The sequence below is a fragment of the Rhinatrema bivittatum genome, chromosome 7 (genome assembly GCF_901001135.1).
Source record: "Rhinatrema bivittatum chromosome 7, aRhiBiv1.1, whole genome shotgun sequence".
Classification (NCBI taxonomy): domain Eukaryota; kingdom Metazoa; phylum Chordata; class Amphibia; order Gymnophiona; family Rhinatrematidae; genus Rhinatrema; species Rhinatrema bivittatum.
In genome coordinates, this window is record NC_042621.1 from 268,298,948 (window position 1) to 268,322,436 (window position 23,489).

General features: G+C 43.2%; 1 protein-coding gene across 1 annotated transcript in view; it reads left to right on the plus strand.

Moving 5' to 3' along the window:
- The window catches only part of NPM3 (nucleophosmin/nucleoplasmin 3), a 98,436-nt gene extending 77,603 nt beyond the window's left edge, over positions 1-20,833 (plus strand). Inside the window, exon 6 of the mRNA XM_029610212.1 lies at positions 18,923-20,833. The gene's annotated coding sequence lies outside the window, so the exon portion shown is untranslated. The remainder of the gene's footprint in view (positions 1-18,922) is intronic.
- Positions 20,834-23,489: the final 2,656 nt, after the last annotated feature.

Here is a 23,489-nt window from a genome sequence, read left to right on the forward strand (position 1 = left end):
TCCCGGCGTGGACTTAGCCCCCAGAGTGGCTGAAAGGCAGCGGGTGCATAGCCAAGCGCGGCGGTGAAGGTAAAACCCTCTTCCCCCGCAGCTGGAGACCGACTGGCACACGATCTGTAAGCACCAAGACCAGGTAAGCAGAAAACTTTAAATTCAGGTCTCTGTTCTCCAGAGGCTCGGATTGCCGTACCAATTCCTCCTTCTTCCGGCAAGGTAAAAAGGGAGCACCGATCGGGTTGAGCAGCCTTGGTTGGGCTAGGCCCCGATCCGGTGCAAGGGTCCACACACGTGGAGACCCTCGGGGGCGCCATTTACGCGTGGGGGGCGTTGGCGCCATCTTCCCTTCTTGACCAGTGGTACGCACGGGGCAGGCCAGACGGCCAATGCACCTAACTTGTGCGCGTCAAATATAGCTGCGCGCACAACTACACACATAGCCGCGCTTACAACTACATACGTGCATTGAAGCAAATTACCTGTGTGCCTAGACATAGAGGCAATGGCACCGGCATCCAAGAAGTCCAGAAGGCACTCTTTGAACAGCCTGCCACATAAGAGCCGCGCAGCCTGAACTGGAGTCCTGCCTATGTCAGCATTGCGAAGAAGCCCAGGGGAGGACCAAAGCCTGGTCTCTCACTGTCGGAGGATGAGTCCAGAACTAATACATACGATAGCTCCCCCGATCTATGCAACTCTGAGATGGCTTCTCCACAAGAGGGCACCTTAGGGGCCCCTACTCTGACTTCCCCTGGGATTAACATGGACCCAGGGACCTTCTCCTGGTTAGAATTTTTCCAAGGGCTGCAAGCCTTCGTTCAGGCGCAATCAGCCCCAGCTGTGTCCCGGGCTCAACCCCTGCCAGAAGCACAAGATCCTCCCGGCCCTACTCGGATGCCTCGAGACATTCCTTGCCTAACCAAGAATTTCCCTGACAGGGACCTGGACACCACAGATGATGGCGGCTCCCTGGAAGAAGGAGAAATCCCTCCAGGTCTGGAGCCATACTGAACCATGCTTCGCTTCTTCCACAGGGATGAATTACCAGCCCTCGTTTCCCAGACACTGAAGACTCTGGTGTCCCTTCGTAAAGCCTCATGCTACTTCCCAAAGATGGAAGCCATCCAGGAACTGATTAATCTGGCGTGGGATGCCCCGGAGGCCAGCTTTAAAGGAGGTTGGGCCTTGGAAGCCTTATACACTCTGGAACCAGCGACCAAGGAACGCTTGCGTTTTCCAAAAGTGGATGCCATGGTCTATGCCGTCTCAAAGCGAACAACCATTCCCGTTGAGGGGAGGGGCTGCATTGAAGGACACTCAGGATAGACAATTCGAATCCATTCTTAAGCAGGCCTTTGACGTAACAGCAATAACACTACAGATTGCTTCCTGCTGCGCACTGGTGGCACATTCCTGCTTGCTCCTCTCGAGAGAGGGGCAAATAACTCGAACGTATGCCAGTGAGACGATGGAACCTGCAGCAGCCTTCCTGATAGATGCAAACTCAGATCTGGTGTGTACCTCAGCCAGAGGAGTGTAGCCTCGGTAGTGGCAGCCAGAAGACAACTATGGCTGCAGAATTGGTCTGCTGATGCGAACTCTAAAGCGAATCTCACAAGAATGCCCTTTAAAGGATCTCTCTTATTCGGAAGTGAATTGGAGAAGTTAGCCAACAAGTGGGGTGAATCTCCAGTGCCTCTGCTACCAGAAGACGGGTAAAAGATCCCAGCGCCTCTCCCCCAGAAGAACCAGGGGCAGAGGCTCGCAATGCTTTAGACCCTACAGGAACTCGCAGTTTCAGGCACCTCGTCCCTCCAGAAGGTCCCAGCCCTTTCGGGACTGACAGACCAAGAGAAGAACAGACCCGGAGGCAGGCTCCAGCTGTGCTCCCCAATGAGAATGGGCCGACTCGTTCATAGGAATAGGAAATAGGGGGTCGACTTTCCCTCTTCTACCAAAGATGGGTCGAGATCACGTCGGACAAATAGGTACTAAACATCAATTGAGAAGGTTACTCTTTGGAGTTCCGCAGCATCTCTCGGGACAAATTTATGATGTCACCCTGCCACTCCCACACCAAGAGACTGGCAGTGGAAGCCACTCTGACAAGACTACTCAGTCTGAAGGCAATAACTCCGGTTCCTACGCCCCAACAAAATATGGAGCGCTATTCCATCTATTTTATTGTTCCCAAGAAGGAAGGATCATTCTGACCCAACTTGGATCTCAAAAACATCAACCATACACTTCTGCATGGAGACTCTTCACTCCGTAATAATGGCAGTACAACCAGGAGAGTTCCTAACCTCCCTGGACCTCTGCGAAGCCTACCTTCACATTCCAGTCCATCAAGATCACCAGCGTTTTCTACACTTTGTGATACTGGGTCACCATTACAAGTTCCGAGCTCTACACTTTGGCCTAGCAACCACCCCCAGAACATTCTCCAAAATTATGGTGGTCATGGTGGCAATACTGAGGAAAGAAGGGATCTTGGTACACCCTTACCTGGATTACTGGCTGATCAGGGCAAATTCTTCGAAAGAAAGCCGGCAGGTGACCAGCAAGAATCTACTGCAGGAACTTGGTTGGGTCGTGAACACGGGCAAGAGCAGTCTGCAGCCCTCTGTCTCTAGAATACCTGGGGGCCCGTTTCAACACACAGTCTTTCTTCCTCCCCCGAGGAGAAGGAAGCTGATGGAACAATTACAATGATTGATAACCAATGCACGCCCCAAGGTATGGAACTATCTTCAAGTCCTCAGCCTCTTGGCATCAACCCTGGAGATCGTCCAGTGGGCAAGAGCCCACATGCGACTGCTTCAGCGCTCCTTACTGTCATGCTAGAACCCACTGTCCCAGGTCTACTCAATTCGCCTCCAACTACTCACAGAGATAGGTTCTCAGCTTCAGTGGTGGCTACAGGAAGACCACCTAAGCAGAGGAGTAAGCCTATCCCCAACCAAAACTGATAGTGTTCACCACTGATGCGAGCCAGCGAGGATGGGGAGCCCACTGTCAGGAACTGATGGCCCAGGGACAATGGAACATAAACAGCCTAGAAGCTCGAGTAGTCAGACTAGGTTGCCTGCGATTCAGCCACGGACTCCGGGGCAAAGCGATTCGAGTAATGCTACAACGGTTGCCTACATCAACTGCCAGGGAGGAACCAGAAGCCAGCAGGTGTCTCTGGAGATAGATCCTCTCATGGCATGGCGGAGATAAACCTACAATGGATCTCTGCCTCCCACATCACAGGAAAAGACAGCGTCTCAGCAGACTTCCTCAGCATAGCCTGGACCCGGGGGAATGGATGCTGTCGACCACAGCCTTCCAACTGATAGTAAATCGCTGGGGCCTCCCAGCCATGGACCTACTGGCCATCTCTCTGTGCCCAAGTCCCCAGGTTCTTCAGCCGCAGACGAGAACCACACTCCCAAGGGATTGACGCTTTCGTCCAGACTGGCCAGAGGAAGACTTACTGTACGCCTTCCCCCCATGGCCACTACTGGGCAAGGTCATCTGCAAGATAGAACACCACAGGGGACTAATTCTACTAGTGGCCCTGGATTGGCCAAGATGCCCTGGTACGCAGACATGCAAAGACTCCTTGCCGGGAGCCCTCTGTGCCTACCTCCACACAGGGACCTTCTCTCCTGAAAAAGCACGGTTACTCGAAGCCCATAATTGACACTCTGCTCCGAGCGTGCAAGTTCTCAACATCCCTGGCATACGTACAGATCTGGAGAACATTTGAAGTCTGGTGTGAGGACTGTGAGATACTCCCGCAGACGGCCAAGATCCCCATGATTCTGGAGTTTCTGCAGGATGGTATGAAGAAGGGATTGTCACTTAACTCCCTCAAGGTACAAGTAGCCTCTTACATTGAAGACTGTATTCCTGGTGGCAATATGTTCAGCTCGTCGCATCTCCAAACTACAGGCACTATCCTATCGGGAACAATTCCTTAGGTTCACCCCTGGAACCATATAGGTGTGCACTGTCCCCTCCTTCCTACCGAAAGTGGTTTCCAAGTTTCATTTCAACCAGGCCATTTCCCTACCATCTCCAGATGAACATAAGGACTCGGAAGACTCCCGCCTTCTTCGCCATCTAAATATCGGCAGACTTCTGGTGCGATACCTGGAAAGATCAGAACCGGTGCACAAAACGGATCGCCTGTTCGTTCTTCACAGCGAGAAGAAACAAGGAGAAGCGGCCTCAGGGGCAACCATAGCCTGCTGGATCAAGGAAGTAATCAAGGCAGCCTACATAGAGGCAGGAAAGCCTTTACCACTGCAGGTTGATGCTCATTCTACTAGAGCCCAGGCAGTATCTTGGGCAGAAACTAAGCTGCTATCGCCCATCTATTGGGCGCGACGTGGTCCTCCCTACACACCTCCAGGCTCTACCGCCTGGATGTTCACACCCGAGAAGACGCAGCCTTCGCAAGGGCAGTACTAAGTGGGCCACAGGCAGCCTCCCGCCCTGTCCGGGAGTAGCTTTTGTACATCCCACTGGTCCTGAGTTCATCTGGCTACATTTTAGGAAATGGAGAAATTACTTACCTGATAATTTCGTTTTCCTTAGTGTAGAAAAGAAAACAAAGAAAAATAGATGCCTTGATCTTTTTCAAATATTTATTAAAGTAGAGATGTGTTCTTAAAAATGCCAGACTCAGGCCGAGTTTCACAGCTCAACAGCCGCTGCCTCAGGGGCTACAAATAAATCATACAATAAAATACAGTCGGTAAACCCAAAGCTTCCAGTATCAAATAGAATGACTTGTGAAACAATTAAAATTATGAAATGGTGACATCTATATTCAAACAGAAAAAATAAATTACATAAGGAACAACTGTTCCTTTACTTATACAGACAGAAAATATACTTTGTCACTATATAATGACCAATATTCTTTTCTCTCTTTACCTTAGACAATCATGAGTCTCGAATGAATTAAAGTGGTGTGGAATCATCAGGGAACAAATTAGTGTGAATCAGCGATGCAAAGCATCAATACGATTTCGAATCACTGTTTTTAATATTTTAAAACTTTTTTTGTGATTGCACTTTGTTCAGTATTCATTTTTATGCCTTCACCACAAGTTTCTTGGTTTACACTAATTGGAGTTTATCAGTCTGGCTGTATTTAATTTCATAGATCATGTAAATATACATAACACATTCTGTTCAGCACTAAGTGTTCTTAAATTACGTTTCAAACACTGTGCTGGTTTCAATATGTTGCAAGTTTCGTTTCTCAACTAAGATATAGAGGGAAGTTACATTGTAACACAAGGACTAAAAGATCTGTACAGATGGAAAGTGTTTACTTGTTTCAGTTTTGTAGATAGTTACAACAAAGGCTAGCATTAAAGATATCAAAGTTTTATTAATGGCTTGTACATCTTTTGTAGTTGCTTTGCATTGCTGATTCACAAAATGGTAACATGATTTAATTATAAAATCATAAGATTACTACTTATTTGAACCCAGCTAGTATGCTAAGAGTTAAACCTTGACCTTGGCTGACTGCATCAGTGAACCTAGCTTAGTTTCAGTAAAACTTTTTATATATTTGAATTTAAAGAATATTTTGAACTCTAGTCACATAATATCACACATGAGAAATAGCGAATAATCACAGAACATAAGAATTTTATCATTTGAGTGGTCCAAGGCATACGCAGTTAGTTTTTCTTATCAGTAATTCGGCAATATATCAAGAAAAGCTGCACAAAGAAATTGACCACGCATGTCCTATCCCAAAAGGTATAAAAACCCAGCCCATTATACCCCAGGCAGATTCCCTGCTGAGAACCAAGGTTAGGGATCTCCAGCACTGATGGGCCTCCAAAACGAGAACTCACTTGGCTGATTCACCCATCTGGAGGCAAGGAGACACTTGATTTCAGGTAAAGGTGACAGCATTTGCTAGGCTTCTGTATATAATTATACTCTTTTAGTTGGGGTAATTACTTTTGCATTGTGCTGACATTGTATATATATATTTTGTTTTGTGATTTGTTTCAGGTTTTCTCATAAGAACCTTTTTTGTACATATACAAAAAATAGCTTTTCATTATTTCACAGAAGACAGTGTCTTGTTGTTTTTCTTAGTAAGTTCAGTAATACAGACCACATGGCAAATACAAATACTAGCAGACCCTGAAAGAACCCACAACAAACCTCATCACCAAAGCTTTTGTAAAGATTTTTAAATCTAAGTTCAACAATGAAATAGGTCTGTATGATCCACTGACTGCAGGGTCCTTGCCTGGTTTTGCTCCTGCTATATTCATAGAGCTGTGTAAGGTTGGTGCTTGAAGTGTATTAAACAGGTATGTTAGAATCAGAGTTAGATATAACTAATTTTTTTTTATAGAATAACCCAGAAAACCCATTCAATTCTGGTGCCTTATTAACTTTAATTGAAGATATATCTGTCAAGATTTCCTGACCCACTATTTTTGTCCAGTCGGGCTGAACTCCCATCATCTAAACTCAGTAATGAAATTGTTTGTAAGTACTGATTTATCTCCAGCTCCCCTGCTGAATCCTCAGCAGCATAAAGATCTTTATAAAATCTGTCAAATTGATTTCTAATTAAATCATCCTCAAATACTATATTACCAGATTCCTCTTTCATTTTAGGCATCATGTTAATAGAAATTGCCGAATTCACTAGATCTAGTTTATACTGTATCTTCTCAATATCCAGCTATCTCAGCTTCCCTCTGTCTCCATCTGCTTAAGCCAATTAAGATTCCCCCCAGCTGTTTATACAACTTTTCTAGTTTCTGAATGGATTCAGCAAGTATATCCCTACCTTTCTGTTTTGTTCTCTTTTTAGCTACTGCCCACAAGATGAATTTCCCTCTGACATCTTTCAGGCAATCCCAGAGAGTCTGCACTGATATTTCCTCTCTTCTCGAGTATGAAAGATGCACTTTAGAAAAGAAAGTATAATCCCTCATGTTTGGGTGTGATGAATGCCAGATAACGATCAATCCCTGGGATGAAACTATACGCTTAGGATACATTTTATGTACTCTTTGGGTCAGATTATTACCCACAAAATTGTCCAAGCACTGAGCAGTAGTGAGGTTAAAATCCCCCCTCCACTATAATACAACCTTCCAACTACCCACTTAACTGCCCCTCTAAATGGGTAAAGAATGCTCCCTGCCCACTATTGGGAGCATAAATATTCACCAGAGAAATAAGCAAGGACCCTTTTCGAACTTTCAATATCAAATATCTCTCCTTCCTGTCCCATTTCTGCTGCAAAATTTCTAGCTGTCCCAATGCCCACCCCTCCATGCTTCTTTTGTAGTTTATTAGAAGCGAAAAATGTGGAAACTGGGAACTGGACAAGTCACTCATCCATTGTTGTAAAACGAATTTCTGAAATCATGAAGATTTGTGCTCTAAAGGACTGGACCTCCTTAAGCAGCAATTGTGTCTTCATAGACAAATTGCGCCCCTTCATGTTCAATGAAAATTCTCTTAAATAAGACATTAACTGATGCATCCACCCATCCATCCAGTAAGACTCTGATAAGGCCTCCCCCTAGCAACCTGTACTATGCTTTCCGTATTAGAACATAAGAGCATGCCATTCTGGGTCAGACCAAGGGTCCATCAAGCCCAGCATCCTGTTTCCAACAGTGGCCAATCCAGGCCATAAGAACCTGGCAAGTACCCAAAAACTAAGTCTATTCCATGTTACCATTGCTAATGGCAGTGACTATTCTCTAGGTGAACTTAATAGCAGGTAATGGACTTCTCCTCCAAGAACTTATCCAATCCTTTTTTAAACACAGCTATACTAACTTCACTAACCACATCCTCTGGCAACAAATTCCAGAGTTTAATTTGTGTTGAGTAAAAAAGAACTTTCTCCGATTAGTTTTAAATGTGCCACATGCTAACTTCATGGAGTGCCCCCTTAGTCTTTCTATTATCCGAAAGAGTAAATAACCAATTCACATCTACCTGTTCTAGACCTCTCATGATTTTAAACACCCCTATCTTTTCCCCTCTCAGCCGTCTCTTCTCCAAGCTGAAAAGTCCTAACCTCTTTAGTCTTTCCTCATAGGGGAGCTGTTCCATTCCCCTTATCATTTTGGTAGCCTTTCTCTGTACCTTCTCCATTGCAATTATATCTTTTTTGAGATGCGGCAACCAGAATTGTACACAGTATTCAAGGTGCGGTCTCAACATGGAGCGATACAGAGCATTATGACATTTTCCGTTTTATTCACCATTCCCTTTCTAATAATTCCCAACATTTTGTTTGCTTTTTTGACTGCTGTAGCACACTGAACCGATTTCAATGTGTTATCCACTATGACGCCTAGATCTCTTTCTTGGGTTGTAGCACCTAATATGGAACCTAACATTGTGTAACTATGGCATAGGTTATTTTTCCCTATATGCATCACCTTGCACTTATCCACATTAAATTTCATCTGCCATTTGGATGCCCAATTTTCCAGTCTGACAAGGTCTTCCTGCAATTTATCACAATCTGCTTGTGATTTAACTACTCTGAACAATTTTGTATCATCTGCAAATTTGATTCTCACTCATCGTATTTCTTTCCAGGTCATTTATAAATATATTGAAAAGTAAGGGTCCCAATACAGATCCCTGAGGCACTCCACTGAGAAAATTGTCCAAGAACATCACCACCTATCCCATGACTTTTTACTTTTCCTAGAAGCCTCTCATGAGGAACTTTGTCAAACGCCTTCTGAAAATCCAAGTATACTACATCTACCGGTTCACCTTTATCTACATGTTTATTAACTCCTTCAAAAAAGTGAAGCAGATTTGTGAGGCAAGCCTTGCCTTGGGTAAAGCCATGCTGACTTTGTTCCATTAAACCATGTCTTTCTGTATGTTCTGTGATTTTGATGTTTAGAACACTTTCCACTATTTTTCTTGGCACTGAAGTCATTTCCCTTATATAGCTCCCTTTCATTTGACCACTCCCCATGGTTCATTCACCATCCCCCGCCCCCAAGATATATTTATTTGCCTTCTCCCACACACTCCTCTAGAAGAATGACAATTCACCATATAGCCCTCCCTTAAATATACCACAGCTTTAATTATAATGAATCAGCAAATCTTCATCTTAAAACATTTATCCATTGAAGCATGGGGATAAACATTGCTACTGAAATACAGCATGAACAATATAAAAAATCTCAGACAAATGAAACCATAGTGTTGCCGCCACACAGCTCACAGGCTATCAAGTAACTAATTGGGTAATATTGCTTCCTTCTTCAACTACATTTTTCACAGCATTCTCACAGCTGAGCTTCTAGCATATGCGCTTGCCATGTCATTTGACTCTGTCCCTTGCTTGTACATCACTATCAAAATTCTTAAGCAATCTCTTTCCACCCTTGGTCACCCTTTGCCACTTTGAAGTTTCTTGCTGGCTTAGGGGCTTTGACCCTCCTTTATATTAATTCCGACCTTCACAATGCTGGCCGCCTCCTCTACAGTGTAAACAAGGCCAGTGGGATAGAGCCACTTGATCGTGTATATCCTGAACCTAGAGCATCTGTTATGTGTGTTAATTCCTTATGCTGTTTTGGTCATAGGGGATAGATCGTTTATAGTGTTCTATACACTCTTCCTGCCACTGAATACCCCCATGGGTCTTGCTTTTCACATAACCAAATCCTTTAGATAAAAGTGGTGTAGACATGCCACAATGTCCCGCAGCTTATTGTGATGAACTGGACCCAACGCTCAATGTTCTCTGTCTCCTGAGATCTCCTGTGCCACCGCTCTTCCCCCCCCCCCCCCCCCCCCCTCCTTTGTCCAGAATGAATCTGCAGATAGATTTCACCACATGTTATCGCATTAGAAAAGACCTCATTCTCAGGTACCTCTCAGATCCCAATATTATACCTGTGGCTTCGGTTTTCAGTATCCTCGAATATTATTTTTTTTTGTTAGCAAGCTCTCCAGTAGCAGCTTTCATGGCTTGTAGTTCAGTTTGTAGCTGTGCCACCACCTCTCCATGCTCATATAAATGTACCTCTGCATCCACCCTGTGACCCAGATCATTTAAGCCTCTGCATATCTCACAGATACACTCAGGAATTTCTCCTTTGCCTAGCATATGAACTTCAGGTCTTGAAAGCACTGAAACAAATCTGCTTTAGTCAGTGTGTCTTTAGCGCTCCCTATCACCTCATCTGCTTGTTCAGGGAGCGTCTCCACATGGGCCATGCCATCTTCGGCCCACGCTTCCTTCTGACTGCTCGTATTGCTGGGGAAAGTAAACTCCCAGTGGTCGACCACTTTCTCTTTCTGAGCCTCTCCGAGTCTCAGGCCCTCTAGTTTCTGATGTCTACCTCCCACACTAGCTGCTGATTCAGACTATTTTAATTACTGGCTCTGCTCTCAGGCAGTCATCTCAGGATGGAGACATCACTTCCAATATCCCAGTCTTGCAATTTCTCACTTGTCTGACCCAGTATGTCAGATCATATACTCCTGTGTACCAGATTGACTTAGTGTGATGGTCTGCAGGACCTCTGCACGATGGGTTTGTTAGGTGGTCACCTCAGGAGTATTGTTTTTCTTTTACACCAGGTAGAGCCACTTTACCTCAGATCAGCGGATTCTGGATATTGAACAGAGATTATTCCCTAGATATAGTTATTGCTGTCTTTTGATGTTTTTATCATGTCTCCTTGTGACAGCTTTCAAAAATCTGGTGGTGCAGGTCACTCTGGAAGATTATAGTGCTTACAGGCCATGGTTCTGGTAGTCTCTGGGTCAGGGCAGGTATCCCATATATTTTTGTGATTAGAAAGAAGGCACCTTCCATCCAGTTCTCCATCTGAAAGAAGTCAACAGTGGTGTCGGAGTCTACATTTTTTTTTTTTTATTTTCTTTTTATTGAATTTCAACCAATTTTACATTAAGATAATGTTACATCAATCTCAAGAAGAAATATTACTAACAAGAAGCCCTTTTATTGGGCACTCAGTAACAATCATCTATGTATTATAAGAACATGAGGGGGAGCAAGATAATTAAAGCAGATTATGCAGTAATAATTACTAACAAATGCTACATAGCCACATGCACCTATATTTATTAACCAACTACTTCTTGAGGTTCCTTAGGAGTATGAATCCAAATTCTGTCTTAACTGCTTGACTTCAGAAAAAACATATCTATTATTTTGAAAAATAAGTAAACATCTGCATGGAAATCTCAGATAGAATTTAGCTCCTCTTGCAATAACTTTGTTTTTCATGCTTAGAAAAAGTTTTCTCTCTTCTTGCATCATTTTTGTTATGTCTGGAAATATTCTAATTTGTTTCCCATAAAATTGAAGTTATTTTTCCGAAAATTTAATTGCAGTATCATATCTCTATCCGAGACCCAAGTGAAAGTCACTAACAAAGCTGCTCTTGTTTCTATATTGGTTTCAAAGGATTTTTCTATTATATCTGATAAATTGTTACTTTCCTGGCGTGTAGCCAGATGGACTCAGAACAAATGGGTATAGTATGCTCGTGCTAGCAGTTGGAGACGGATCTGACGTCAGCACGGGTATATATATATACCCCCACAGGAACCGTAGCAACTCAGTAATTTCCGTCTCCAAAGCAGTTTGGAGAGCCTGTGGAACCTCAACATAATTTTGGATTTCCTCGCGGGATCCACTTTCAGACCCCTTCGGGGCCTGTCTCTCCGTTCTCTCACTTTGAAGATGGTGTTCTTGCTGGCTGTATGTTCAGCACGCCGCATCTCAGAGCTACAAGCATTGTCCTGCCGTGATCCATTTCTCAGAATCACTCCTGAGGCTATCCATCTTCGTACAGTTCCCTCCTTTCTACCTAAAGTGGTTTCACAGTTTCATCTTAACCAAACCATATCCTTGCCTACCACGGCGGGTTTGAAGAAATCTGAAGAAGGGTGTTTATTACGCCATCTCGACATTGGCAGATTGCTGCCCAGATATCTGGAAGTGACACAAGAAGTTCGTCCTGCACAGCGGAAAGAAACAAGGTGAAGCGGCCTCGCGGCCCACCATCGCCCGCTGGATCAAAGAAGTTATCCGAGCAGCTTACGTAGAGGCTGGGAAGTCTCCGCCTCTACAGGTCAAGGCTCATTCTACCAGAGCACAAGCGGCATCCTGGGCAGAATCCAGGATGCTGTCACCTGCAGAAATATGTAAAGCGGCGACATGGTCCTCCCTCCATACCTTTTCCAGGTTCTACCGTCTGGATGTCCAGGCCAGGGAGGACACAGCATTTGCGAGGGCGGTCCTACATGGACCTCAGGCAGCCTCCCGCCCAGGCTGGGAGTAAAGCTTTTGTACATCCCATTTGTTCTGAGTCCATCTGGCTACACGCCAGGAAATGTTGAGATTACTTACCTGATAATCTCCTTTTCCTTAGTGTAGACAGATGGACTCAGCATCCCACCCAGCTGCCTGTGTACATGGGTTTCACCGATTCAAGGTAAGCCATGACATCTGTTTCCATACGAGCGCCCCCTTTGCCAGGTGTCAACGCCTTCCGGTTGGGAATACTGGCGGTCTCCAGCTACTATCAATCGGTCAGGGGAATCATGTTTCTCTATTTCTCTATTTCTCTGAGCATCAGTACACACATCCATAACAGCTTTTGCAAGGAAGATTACTGAGTTGCTACGCTTCCTGTGGGGGTATATATACCCGTGCTGACGTCAGATCCGTCTCCAACTGCTAGCATGAGCATACTATACCCATTTGTTCTGAGTCCATCTGTCTACACTAAGGAAAAGGAGATTATCAGGTAAGTAATCTCAACATTGGCTCCTGGTCTTGATCTTTGAAATCTACTTTTGATGATACATATAAAATTTTTGATACCATTGGAATCGTCACTTCAGAAAATCCCAATATGTTTAGGAAGTAGCTTTTTAACAAATCTTTAGCAGATATCCATTTTGTCCTTGGGAAATTAAGGAGCCTTAAATTAGGTCTCCTTAGTTCATTTTCAAAAAAGTCCATTTTCCTTATCGTATTGGAGTCAGATTTTATTAACTCACATTGTACTTCTTTAACTTTTTTTTACTTCCTTATCAGTTTCTTTCACTTTTTCCTCGATAAGTGTAATCATATTCTCTTGATTTTGAACTTTCCTTAAATTTTCTTTAACTGTATTAGTTCAGTTACCGCATTATTTAGCGTTATTGCCTTCCATATCAACTCTGTTATTTTCTCTGCATTTCCAAATGCAGAGGTAGTAAGACTTGTAATTCGGATTTTTCTCTCCCTACCTCAGAAGGTCACCTCACTCTGATCCCTGGAACCCTGCACCAGCAGGCTCTCCGGCATTACTTCTCTGGTGTATCAGGGTCCTTAGGGAAAGTTGTTCCGTCGACGTTCCTCGATGTATCTCCCCCATTCCTTCTGGAGGGCCTGTCGGGTAGTTGGCGCTCCGGGACTGAGGGATGTTTCGCTGGGCCTAGAGTCCAACGGCTGCCCTCCGGTGGAATCTCCTGCGGCCCCTCCTACCGGTTCCGGGTGCATGGCTCTCTCGAAGGCCTCCTCAATTCTGGGTTGTCTCGGCGTAGAAATTGGTGTAGAGGTCGTAGTCTCCCGTAACCTAGCCTTACGATTCGTGTGAGGCATTTTTAAAGGTAATAATCGCAAACAAAAAGCAAAGTTTGTTAGGAGTTCACAGGAGCTGAGCGACCTACGTCTTGCTATGCGGCGGCCATCATGCCCCTCAGAATCTACATTTTCATATGGAAAATTCTCCATTCTGTCATTGTGAAGAGTTCTTGTCTTCTCTGGATATCTTGAAAGCATATTTTCAATCTTTATTGGAGAGGATCATCAAAAATGTCTTTGCTTCTGTGTTCTTAGAAAATATAGCTAGTTCAGAACACATCCCTTTAGCCTCGTCACAGTGCCAAGAACATTTACCAAGGTAGTAGTGTTTGCAGCTTTCTTGAGCAAAGAAGGTGATATGATTTATTCTTATTTGGATGGTGGCTCATGAGGGCCAAGTTGTTTGAGGAAGGACAGTTCTTGAGTAGGGCTGTGCAAGTCTTTTCTGACCTAGATTGGGTAGTGAACATCAGAATAATATGCTTTCTTCTCCATCGCTGGGTATTTTGGTTTGAAACAAAAGCGGGCTGTGTAGGTTTAATGCAGGAACAAGTAGTAAAAATTCAGGCACTGGTCTGAATCTTTCTGTCTCTGAAAGCCTCCAGAGCTTGGGACTACCTTTAGCTCTTGGCCTACGGCAGCTACCTTACATCTGGCCAACAGGCCCAGTACTCAGGCCAGGCTTATATGCATTCATTCCAGGCATTTCTTCTATCTCGTTGGTTCTTGTAGTCTCAGCACTTAGTTCACCTTGCCCTCTCGCATGGAGAGTCTCATGGTAGAAGGGTTTCTTAAACCTCATGAGGGGAATGAAACTGGGACCTCCTGTATGGATGGTGATATCTTAAGATGTCACAGGCAATCAGCTCAAACTTGAGAGTCCCGCAAGGTTCCTCACTCTCCCCAACCCTCTTCAACATTTATCTTCTACCTCTCTGCTTCCTCCTATCTAAGCTGAAAATCAAACATCTTGTATACGCGGATGACGTACAAATCCTCATCCCTATTAGGAAGTCACTTCAAAAATCTTTAATCTTCTGGGAATATTGCTTTCAAGAAATTAGCTCGCTCCTCACCAAACTCAATTTAGTCATCAACAAGGACAAAACAGAATACCTCATCATCTCCCAGGATGACAACTTCATCCCCAGAGAGATCTCCTCCATTATAATTGATCAACCACAAAAAGACATCATCTCTACTCCCAATCCACTTACAACCATTCTAGACAACCTCAAAAATACATCCCACGTAAGAGACTTAGGCGTGCTTCTGGACAATCAGCTGAACCTCAAAAGATTTGTAAATAACACAACTAAAAAATGCTTTTTCAAATTACAAGTTCTGAAAAAGCTAAAACCCTTACTACACGCACACGATTTCCGCCTCGTCCTGCAATCAATCATTCTTACAAAAATTGACTACTGTAACGCGTTGCTACTCTGTCTACCAGCTACCACCATTAAGCCTCTTCAGATGTTACAGAACTCTGCAGCTAGGGTCTTGACCAACTCTAATAAGAGAGACCACATCTCGCCCATCCTCTGCAATCTCCACTGGCTTCCGATTAAATACAGAATCCTCTACAAAGTCCTGACCCTCATACACAAATCCTTAAACAATTTAGCTCCAATCGATCTTACCCATCAGCTACATACCATTAAATCAACAAGACCAATCAGAAAAGCCTACCAAGGCACCCTGTTCATCCCCCAAGCCAAACCTCCGCTAAGGAATAGGGCTTTTTCCACCGCAAGTCCTTCTCTTTGGAACTCGCTTCCACCAGACCTCAGACAAGACCCCTGCCACCTGTCATTCAAGAAAAAACTGAAAACTTGGCTTTTCAGCCAAGCATTTCCCTGATTACTCACAAGCCACTTTCAACTTGCAATTATGTTCTGCTTCGCTCTAATTGTATAACTCCACCCCCCTTAAAGCTTTAATCTTCCCTTCCCTTTAAACTCCACCCCCTTTCCCTCCCCATTAAACCCACCATCTTCTAGACCCCTTGTTTATCCCTTTCCTCCCTCCACCCCCGTGTCCTCCCTTTGCTTATCCTCCCTGCACCCTAGCACAATTTCGTTCGATACATCCACATGTAAGTTAATTATTATAAGGTTTTTTCATCAGCCTCTTGCAAGGCATCTGTATAAAAGGAATATTTTTCTAATACCATGTTACTTATTGTTCTTATATGTTTTCTCTTATATTTATTTGTTACTTAAAAGTTCTTCATTATATGTAATGCTACCAAGCAAGTTTTAATTGTTCTCTGTAAACCGATTTGATTTGCATACAATGTAAGAAGATCGGTATATAAAAACCCAAAAATAAATAAATAAAATAAAGTAGCTCAAGGAGAAAGCCTTGCAGTCCAACAGGTTGGAAACTAGGACAGTCGGGCTGGGTCTGCATTTTCTTCCACTGGTGAAAGGGACAGCAGTTTGAGTCCTCTTGGACAATGCCACAGGGGAGGGATGGGGGGTACTCTGTATACAGCAGTTGCCCAGGAGGTGGCACCCTTCTGTTGGGCAAAGAAGAATCTTCTGCAAGTTTTAGCATCTCACATTGTGGGAGTGGAGAAATTTTAGGCAGACTTCCTCAGCAGAAACATGTTGGATCCCAGAGAGTAGGAGATTAGCTTGGCATCATTTCAAAGAATAAGGCTGCTGAGGCTTTACTCCTATGGATCTGATGGCTTCTTGCAGGAATTCAAAGGCCGCCTGAATTCAATAATCGGAAAGATTGGGGATCCAGCAGTCTCAGTGCTTTGTTTTATTAGTGGCCAAAGAATGAGCTGCAGTATGTTTTTCCTTCATGGTCTGTAGGAGGCTGGACTGATACACAGAAGATAGATCACCGATCTTTGGTCATCCTGGTAGCTGTGAATTGGCCGCCGAGACAGTGGTTTGCAGGTCAGACCTCATTTTCGATGGTAAGGGTTTTTGGGACATATTATCTCAAGGTCCAGTCTTCATGGAAGATCCAGCTCCATTGTATCTTACAGCCTGGCTCTTGAAAGGTCATGATCATGGAGGAAGAGACACTTTTCAAAGATCTCCACTGAAGGTCCAGAAGAATTTACTATACTAGTCTATGTTCAGATATGGCATGTTTTCAAAGATTGTTGCAAGGATCCTTTGTTTTGCCCTGGAAGGCAAATATTCTGACCATTTTAACATTCCAAAAGGGCTTGAGCAAGGTTATTGATATGAATTTTCTAATGGTTCAGGCAGCAGCAGTTTCTTGCTACAGGGGGTCTATTCAGGGAGCTTTGGTTGCTTCTCATGGAGATGTTTATTTCCTCCTTGGAGTAGCATATTCATCCACCCTTTAAGGTTTTGATCCCACTGTAGGATCTTAATCTAGTTCTCAAGGCTCTGGGGGGTTCCCCTTTGAATTATTAAACTTGCTTTCTTAAAGAATATCTCCTTAAAGATGGTGTTTTGGTGGCCATTTGTTCTGCTAGGTGTGTATTTCAATGGTACTTTTTTTTTTTTTGGGGGGGGGTGGTTGCTTTGACATAAGATACTAGCTTTTACTCATGCTGCACCATCCTTTATACCGGTGAGGATGTCACTGGAAAGGTGTGTCCTCTGTTTCCATCTGCTTCAGGCAGTGCAAGCCTACACTCCTGAACTGGTCTAGCTGGATTCAAGGTAAAGCCAAATTTTTCTGTGGTGTTCTACCATACCTCTACCCTTCTTTTCTCTTCTGACTCATTCAAAGAACTTCATGGTTTTTGTTTTTTAGCACTTCAAAAAAAAATGTGTATTCACTTTGTGTACATATTATTTCTCAAGCCATTCAACCTATAGCAACCAAATTTTCAGGATAAGTTTATCCATGTAAAAGCTGGAAGACTTATGGCCTAGCTCAAAATTGAAAACAATGAAAAGAAAAAATATAATTGTCCAGCATCAGTGGACTTTCTAAATATGGAGAGCAAGAATATCTTATTTACAAAAGCTCTTATGTAATCTTTCACTTTAGTTCTGGACCAGGACTGTGCCTTGGGGCAAAGCTGACCTGAGGGAGATGTGCAGGGTCTTGGGGCAGTTAAGCCCCAGTGGGCTGCCATCTCACTCCCTGTGAGATATTGAAGAGCAGGTGTAGAGTGAATACTGTACCTTCTGGCCTAGCACAGATGTTTCCTCAAGGGCCACTGCAGCTCCTGCACTATTGGTGTTCTGAGGAACAGGAAGTGATGTGGGGGGGGGGGGGGGGTGGGGGAAGGCTACCGTAAGGCTTCCAAAAGCTATGATTGGACCCTTGCTAAGCATGGCCTTGCCCATGGGTGGTGATGGGACCAAACTTAAACCTACTTCTAATTTGGTTTGCAGTCACTTGTTTTAGGGGAAAAAAAGCTTTGATGTGAATTGCATTACAATACTCTTCTCTTGTTACACTTTTTTTTTATTTTTACTTGGTACACAGAGTTCCTATGTGATATAAACAGCAACTATCAACCTAAAAAAAAACAAAACAAACTTGCAGTAGAATCAGCGAGACGACAAAACATTGGAGGAAGTGCAGCAAGTTTGGGTTGTTTTTTTTTTACTACTAAAGACCATGGTTGCAATCTGACTTGTCACAAGTGAAGACTTTCATGTTAGATCTTACTGCCCCATCTCCAAAACCACCCCCATCCAGGCCTTTTCTGGATTGAGACCTGTGCAGTAGATGCTAGTTGCCATGAACGGAATCTTGCAAACAATAGAAAACTGAAAATATGACAATTATAAACTATAGATTACTAAATAGCCAGATATCTCAGGAAATGATTAGTTGCCGTTTATAAGACCTCATAAGATTTCGGGTAGTGATATTTAGAGACAAAATGAATGTCGTTACAAGTGAATTAAATACCTGTGATGTTTTCTAATCATTGGTCTTTGTACAAAATAATTTTTTTTTTTTTTTTTTTTGTGAATCTGTCTTTTCTTTTGTAAATCTTTTTCCTTTTAAAGACCTACTTTTCTTACTCTTCACATATTAATATTTTCAAGGTTCTGTGCGGTCTGACTTTTCAGTGTCCATCGCAAAATCAAGAAATGTCTTTTTTTTGTCTCTTGAAAATATTAATATGTAAAGAATAAGTGATTTTACCAAAATCTTATGAGGTCTTATAAACAGCAGCTAATTATTTCCTGAGATATATGGCTGTCATCAATTTCAATTTCCTACTTATCTAACTGACCTCAGATTAAGGAAGAACCTGGAACACTGTCTAATCACATTGTCTTAATTTTTTTGGTCTTTGTTTTATAGTGTTCATGTTGGAATTGTTGTGAAGACCGTCTTTTCCTGGAAATGAAGATAATTTTTAGCAATTGGGTTTTTAAAATATTTTAAAGACTGTTTAGAGTACATGTTTTTCTTTTCATTTTCATTTTACAGTTGAGTATGTTCCTGAAAATTCTTGTCTGTTTTTCTTCTGCTTTTAATCAAAAGGACTTTGGAGATCCATGCATACAAATCAAGCTCAATTTTGCACACACAAGAGAATTCTATATTTTCTAGTGCCATTAAATGTGTGTGTATGCTGCTGGAGTGCTTATTTCCTGAAGAGATGCCATAAAGTGCCTTTTTAAATTCATTTTATAGCATACTTCATTACTAATTTTGTTTGGTTTTTAAATATGCTGTCATTTTAAGCAAACACTAAATGTTTGGTCTGTAACTTGCAATAGGCCAGTTGTGTTTCTGGGCTGTTGCCTTGCATCCCCTGAAGTAACCTTTTCATCTTTATTATAAGAGGTGCTATTTTGATTGGATGTATATGATATGTGTTTTGTTTTAATTAGATTTAAGATTGTAATTCACATTGAATGTTCAATGTCTAAAAGTTGCATATAAAATAAACAAGTTGCTACCTCCTTGTATGATTCATAATCAAAACAAGCTTCAGAATGTATTAGTAAAGTCCAGAGAGAGAGAGGCTGGCTAAATAAAACAGATCTGCATTACAAAGTATGGGCATCACTAGATCCTGGGCACATGGGGTTGGTGCTCTCATTCTATTAATAGTATCCCAAATGTATTCGGGCTGTCCTCCCATAATGAAAGCATCTATCTCCTAGCACCTCACCACTTCATGTACCAGCAGGCCAGTGCTTCTATCCTGATCATTCCTCCTGCCACCAGCATTACAACATATTGTACTGATTTAGGTAAAATTAGGGAGTTCTTGTGTTTTGAAACCAAAATACTTTGTGTTCTAAAGAAAATGTAAGGAACCACCCTTGTTTGCTCTATTTTGGTTGGTATTCTTATGCTTTTGACTTTGGCTCTTGATAGATTTAGCCTGAGAACTGAATATGCTCAGTTGATGATATCTTTATACTGTTCTGGCACCTTTTGGGGTATATAAGGATACCTATTTTCTTAGTTGATGGAGTTCATTCCAGAGACTGAGTCAAGAGCTCTTGCGGTTGCATCTAGTTTAGAATTAAGAATATTTCAGGGAAGGGTTAGAGAGCAGGAGAGTTGATTATCTTTTGGCAAAGGGGCCAGAAGATTAGTGAAGATAACACTACAGTTCCTGTTGGATGGTTTTGCTGGTAACCTAAAGGAAGTGGATTACCTAGAAGTCAGCAACAAAATTGGAGCATAGCGAAGTAATCGGGATCCCTTTGCAGTTTTCTGTAGGTTTGTAGTATGCAGCAAAATTGCTCCTACCTGGCAAGGAAATCTTCTTAGAATGCCGGGAATTCTTTGATAATACAGAATGAATGATTTGTCAGTACTCTATACTGTATGAACTAAAAGTATTTTATTGTATCCATCTGTCTTTCTTCATTCAAATAAATAGTGCATCTAGACTGCTGTGCAAATGAAAAAAAATCAAAATATCAAATGTAGAAATGCCTATATATGATCATATCTTTTGAGAGCTGAATAGCAAGGTGGTATGTATTGCATTTTCTTCAGTAGCTCACAACTGGAAAAGACCATGCCTTATAAGCTGAGCAATATAATCTGTACCATGTGAAACCAACATTTTTAAATGCAGTGTTATGTTTGTCTGATGATATGGAATTATAGAGCAGTCAGATGCTATATGTAACACCTGTAATCTTTTTTTTTTTCATCATTTTTATTTAAACACCTGTATTAATAAAATGTCAGTTTTAACATGTTGTATAATTTTATACAGGCAATAAATTTTTTTAATTTGAATGTTTTTGGATTTTTCTTCACCTCAGATATGCCTAGAACTGAAATCTTGTGGTTTTCAACTTGACTTGGACTCAAAGGAATTGCAAAGCCCATAGAAGCCTTCTATTCTTCCTCAATTAGTACTTATAATTAATAATTTTCCTGAATATTTTCAGAACTGTGCAGGAAAGCCTTGTTTACACTGAACAGCTCAATGTCCCAATAAAATTTCATAGTTTGCTACATGATAAATTTTACCATAGATTGATAGTGTTGAGGCATAGCAGATCCAAATCAGATATGACATCAAATTGAAGGAACACATGCACAAGGTTAAATTAGCAGAAGTTGGAAATGAGCAGTAGCATCAACCAAGACTTCAGCCTTAGCTACTACCATTTGCATATCTTTCATAAACATTCTTTTTTTCTTATTTTAAGGCAATTGAAATAAGTACAAAAAAAAAATCTTCCACTCACTTTGGGGCCGATGCAATACCATGCGCTAGCTGCTGCGCACGTCTTAAGCGGTTGGCTGCTCGTTTTGGGTGTGCATCCATAACCCTCCATCCAATATGGGGATTAGCATGTCCAAATCATCGCATAGCTAATAGCGCTCATCACATGTAAATTCACATAGATGAGGCCATTAGCTAATCCCCGCAATCCGATAAATTCTCAGCGCCCGCTTTCTTAACTCATGCATGGGGCGTGCCATGCAATATGTAAATTAGGGGGGTCACGCTAGGAAGGAGGTGCTAGGGTCGCTTGCGTGACCTTAGCGCCTCCTTGCTAACGCGACCCGCTGCGGCTGCCGGTTATGAAGACCAATGCCGGTAAACTCTGCCTCTGTTTTCATAACATGAGTTTAGGATCATGAAGTGAAGTGGGAGGTGAACTGGAAGTATCCTGAGCAGACAGGCCCCTGCACCCCTAAAATTGCTTAGGCAATGCTATAGAGTGCCACCCACCACCATGCCATGCCAGGTGCACCAATGGTACTGGGGACACAGTCTTAACACTCTTTTGTTCACTCTACTATGAGTTATTGTGACAGTGGAGCGCAACATACGTGGTTGGGTACAGCAAGACATCTGCTCCGGGCACCTTGGGCGATGGCAGGTGGCATTCTCCCTATCTGTGCAGTTCTCAGCCAATCCAGGGTTCTGCCATCATCACTTCATGGTCTCTGCTTCCTCATCAGTTCTGCACCGCAAAGTGCTGGGGAGCACTGATGGGTAAGGCATCATCACACACACTCTGCCTTTTGGCAACATGTAGCCACCTACTCCAGCAAGTGGATACCACTGTATGAGTACTGGTCAGCATGTTTTTACAGCTGAAGGCTGCTTTTTTTACAGTTACCCTCTACTGAATGGGTGTGTCTGTGGGTTTCCCTTGTGGCAAGCACATCAGGTTGTGCACCACGGCTACAGGACTGACCTAGGATTGCGTTCCTGCTCAAACCCTAAGGGGAGTAGACACTGGAAGGGTAGTGTCAGGAGTCCTTTCCTTCCTCAGAAGAATATCTCTTTTGACCCCTCCTGTGTCACAGACCCCTTTTGTGAGGAAGCCCCTGAAGCTCCGTCCCAGGCACGTTTATCTCTTAACTGGAGCCCTGATTCTTTACATCGGTGCATCTCCTGGGAGGCTAGGGCCAGGGAATAGGAGTGGCAGTCGTTGGACTATTTTTGCTGGGGTTCCTCAGTTAATTATGTGGTGGCTTACCCCTTCTGAGGGTAGCTGCCAATGGTGGATTGGTCGCTTCTGAACTTCAGCATCAGTAATTGTAACTCAAATCTCAATTGGAGAGTTGTAAAGTTTTTGGGATCGGGAGGCCCCGATTGCCATTACTCCTCTCTCTTCAGGAAGGGGAGATTTGTCTGGGGTGTCTCCACTTCTGATTGGCAGATGCCCTCGGTTCCTCACAAGCTTCGCAGCCAGTCCAGTGGTAGCACTCTCCTTCAATTGCTCTAAGGCACAGCAGGTCTATTTTACGAGGGAGCCTTTCCAGAGTAGCTCCCAGGTGAACCTTAAGGGTTTCTCCCATCCGGGAATCACCTTGATACCTGCTGAGCTCAACGGGCCACTATGGCCAGTCATTCTCGCCTGTGGGACCTTACCTCAGTGAGAAGGGTTCTAGTACATCTAATTGGCGAGAATGCCTTTCAACCTATCACCATATCCTTGACTGAGGGAGTTGGGGGATGAGGATCCCCACAACAGAGGTGCTGCTCTTGGTTGCAGTGGCTTGCAAGCTATACTTCCCCATTTTAGAGATTAACCCTGTCTGTGGACAAGAGAGTCCTGGTTCATGCAACGATTGTTCCATTACTAGACTGCATGCTTCCTTGGGGGAAGTATTTGTAATCATGCTGAGGTATTAATATCTAAGCCAGGTACTTAATCTGCTCTGAGATCCCCCTGGCCTTGCCCTGGTATCCTTAGGGTTCCCAGGCCGGTGAAAAATTCCTGTTCAACAGGGGTTTGCACTTGTGGCATCCCAGCTTCCAGTCTCTTAGTAGAGTAGAGTATTTTCTGGATTTCTTCCCTGGGGAATTTGCTCTCAGTTTCAGCTGTTCCAAACAAGCTGAGAACTCTTATCTTGGTGGGTAACTCCCTACTGGAATCGGCAGTGAGTTACTCACTTGGGGTTGGGATATGCAACCTAGTGACTT